The 4,275-nt window shown below is 38.0% G+C and overlaps 1 protein-coding gene across 4 annotated transcripts in view; it reads right to left on the minus strand.

The window, feature by feature from the left end:
- Positions 1-4,275, minus strand: part of LOC123757619 (protein CASP) — a 285,090-nt gene that overhangs the window by 234,462 nt on the left and 46,353 nt on the right. The gene's annotated exons all lie outside the window — the stretch shown is intronic.

The following is a 4,275-nucleotide window of genomic DNA, read 5'->3' on the forward strand; positions in this document are numbered from 1 at the left end:
AGGAATCGTAGCAGACGTGTGGAAACAGGCTAACATAGTTCCAATCTACAAAAGTGGCAGCAGGGAAGACCCCCTCAATTATAGACCTGTATCATTGACAAGTGTAATAGTGAAAGTATTGGAAAAGCTAATCAAAACTAAATGGGTAGAACACCTGGAGAGAAATGATATAATATCAGACAGACAGTATGGTTTTCGATCAGGAAGATCCTGTGTATCGAATTTACTCAGTTTCTATGATCGGGCCACAGAGATATTACAGGAAAGAGATGGCTGGGTTGACTGCATCTATCTGGACCTAAAAAAGGCTTTCGACAGAGTTCCACATAAGAGGTTGTTCTGGAAACTGGAAAATATTGGAGGGGTGACAGGTAAGCTTCTATCATGGATGAAAAATTTTCTGACTGATAGAAAAATGAGGGCAGTAATCAGAGGCAATGTATCGGAATGGAGAAATGTCACAAGTGGAGTACCACAGGGTTCAGTTCTTGCACCAGTGATGTTTATTGTGTACATAAATGATCTACCAGTTGGTATACAGAATTATATGAACATGTTTGCTGATGATGCTAAGATAATAGGAAGGATAAGAAATTTAGATGATTGTCATGCCCTTCAAGAAGACCTGGACAAAATAAGTATATGGAGCACCACTTGGCAAATGGAATTTAATGTTAATAAATGTCATGTTATGGAATGTGGAATAGGAGAACATAGACCCCACACAACCTATATATTATGTGAGAAATCTTTAAAGAATTCTGATAAAGAAAGAGATCTAGGAGTGGTTCTAGATAGAAAACTATCACCTGAGGACCACATTAAGAATATTGTGCAAGGAGCCTATGCAATGCTTTCTAACTTCAGAATTGCATTTAAATACATGGATGGCGATATACTAAAGAAGTTGTTCATGACTTTTGTTAGGCCAAAGCTAGAATATGCAGCTGTTGTGTGGTGCCCATATCTTAAGAAGCACATCAACAAACTGGAAAAGGTGCAAAGACATGCTACTAAGTGGCTCCCAGAACTGAAGGGCAAGAGCTACGAGGAGAGGTTAGAAGCATTAAATATGCCAAAACTAGAAGACAGAAGAAAAAGAGGTGATATGATCACTACGTACAAAATAGTAACAGGAATTGATAAAATCGACAGGGAAGACTTCCTGAGACCTGGAACTTCAAGAACAAGAGGCCATAGATTTAAACTAGCTAAACACAGATGCCGAAGAAATATAAGAAAATTCACCTTCGCAAATAGAGTGGTAGACGGTTGGAATAAGTTAAGTGAGAAGGTGGTGGAGGCCAAGACCGTCAGTAGTTTCAAAGCGTTATATGACAAAGAGTGCTGGGAAGACGGGACACCACGAGCGTAGCTCTCATCCTGTAACTACACTTAGGTAATTACACTTAGGTAATTACTATCAAGTCATGACAAGATTACATGACAAGTCACACAACAGACGACGCTACGAGTATGACGCCACCTCCCTCACCAAAATGGCTCCTCCTAACATTCTCCTGTTGTTATTATTATACTATGTATACACGTTGTATTAAAGTATCTACATTTGTGTTCACCAATGAACCACTAAGCTAGTAAGGAGGAGTCCAAACAAGAGTGGCTGCCCCACAGAGTGACGCTACCTTGATTCCCTCCCTCCTCACCAAAATTACTCCTCCCACAATACTACGCAGTGCTAATTATCACAACAATCCTGCTAGTATCAGAATCCTGCTCACTAACTCCTGTAAATTATATGTTTATTTTGTAAAGGAACATGAGAAGTCGTTTGAAGATGCCTAAATGGACGAAATAATGCTGTGACTAGCGCTGTGAACATCTTGAACAGCATTGATTCACTGATATTTGAACATTGTACACAGTCTTTATCACACTCAGGCTCTTCTGTAATACTATCATAGCTAAATTACATGTGCATGGCATGGCCAGCTACACATATATATTTTGACATTATTAGGCAATGCTGTGGTCACAAGCTAAACAGCAGTGCTGTGTGCTCATGCTGCATGCACCAGCCTTGGTGGCTCACTCAGTACCGAGGCTCTCACACCTGGGAATGTTGCCCACATATTTTTTTTTAAATGGCGTCTGTTTACAAGAACCCTGAGGAAGCTGATGTGAACCCCATGTAGCCTGGAACTCCCATGGGAGTTTTGAATTACACTCTATACCTATGAGATCACTGAGGCATGTTGCACACCAATCGTCGAGAGCCTCAATGCACCTTGCGCAGTGCAGTGGTTAAGCTTTGCCAATCTTTCTTTGTATGACAGGTTTCAAATTTGCGGGATTAATTTTGTCATCTTACGCTGGATGTGTTCTAGTGAATTTATATCCATTCTATAGTATGGCGACCAAAAGTGAACTGCAAATCTAAATGGGGCCCTAACAATAGCAGAATATATATAGCTTAAGAACAATACCAGGTGTCTTATTACTAACTTTTCAATAAATAAATCCCAGTGTCCTATTTGCCTTATTAGGAACATTTATGCATTTATTTTTTGGTTTTAAATTCTTACTAATCATAACTCCGAGACCCCTTTCGCAATCTCAACACTAATTAACTTGTTCTTGTAACTTTATCATCATTACCTAGCCTCAAAACCTTATATTTGTCAGCTATAAACTGCATCTGCCAATCTTTTGACCATTTCAAATGCTTATTTAGATCGTCTTGAAGTGAGAGAGAATCTTTCTCTGTGTTTATTACCCTCCCGATTTTTGTATCATTGACAAATTTGCAAATACGTATTGCTGCTCAAACCTGAATCTAAACCATTGATATATATCATGAATAACAAAGGTTCCAGGACAGAGCCTCGAGGCTCTCCACTTACAACATTTTCCCACTCTGACTTAACCCCCATTTATACTAACTCTGTTTCCTTTGGAATAGCCATGTCCTAATCCAACTTAATATAGCACTTCCAATACCATTAGCCTTTATCTTTTTAATCAATCTTTCATATCATTTATAAGATACAAGACCTATTATAACAGTCCTCGTGTACAGTGGTAAAGCACTCGCCCGGCGCTTCGCGAGCGGTTTGGCCTGGGTTCGTATCGTGGCCGGGGGAGGATTGACTGGGCACCAATCCTAAACTATAGTTTCTGTTCACCCAGCAGTGAATGGGTACCCGGTTGTTAAACGATGCAGCAGGTCATATTCAGGGAAAAATTTAGGATAAGGACCAGCCTGAAATGCTATGCATACTAGTGACTTTTACAAGAATGTAAGAATTCTTGTATATACAGTACTGTACAGTATACTGTATATTAATAATAATAATAATAATAAGAATGGTCCAGGACGGACCGAAACTACGTCGTCCCTTACATATTCTAGTGTGGTCTTGTCATGTACACATGTATTACTTTATTATTCTTATATGTTACATTTCATGTTTTTGATGAGTGGGTGATTGCTTGTTGATTGATTCTCTGGGATGGCCAGCCAACCAACTCACCTGTTCTGAGTGAGTTTGTGCATGTGTGTGTTAACGTCAGAGCAGCCAACCTGTGCGGTGCTGGTCTACACTTGTTTCTCTTGTATGTATTTTATATAGTCAATTTGTTGTATAGTTGAACATCTGTGTTGTTCCAGAATTTGTGTATTTACTTTAGTGTATTTTGTTTTTTCTTTCCTTTACTCCAAGTGTGTTTAGTATAAAAATATTTAGCATATGTTGATATTGTTTAGCTGACATGTGATGACTTCAGTGAAGCGAGAAGTCTTCACTGGCCTGAAGACTTTGGTTTGGGCAACCCCCGTATTGGGGTATGCTTTATTGAGCAGTTGTATATTAGGGATATTTATATATCTACAGTACTGTCTTCTTACCAGTAAGGTAAGAATGTGTATCCAGCAGCAAAATATAATTATAAGAATGCAAACATTATGATCATGTAAAGTATATGGTCCAAACCATTGTAAATAAATTTGTTTCAACAGTACTGCATAATAATTTTTGTTAATGACATTAAATAAACATTTTACTGAAACAAAAATTTCTATGTCAACTTTGTGGATAACATGAAACATGGGCAGCTGATACTTGAAAAATGTTCAACAATTGTAATTACAGGCACAGCATTTATATTACTGTAGTTAACTTTTTAGTCAAGCAATTTTTCAAGTAAAATAGTGTTAACCTTTCGCAAGTATTGTGCAACAAATAATGATGTATTACAATGTTCTAGATATACAAGAAAACTTTTAGATGTGAATAGGAACCAACAAACTCTGTA

This window comes from Procambarus clarkii, chromosome 19 (genome assembly GCF_040958095.1).
Source record: "Procambarus clarkii isolate CNS0578487 chromosome 19, FALCON_Pclarkii_2.0, whole genome shotgun sequence".
Taxonomy (NCBI): Eukaryota; Metazoa; Arthropoda; class Malacostraca; order Decapoda; family Cambaridae; genus Procambarus; species Procambarus clarkii.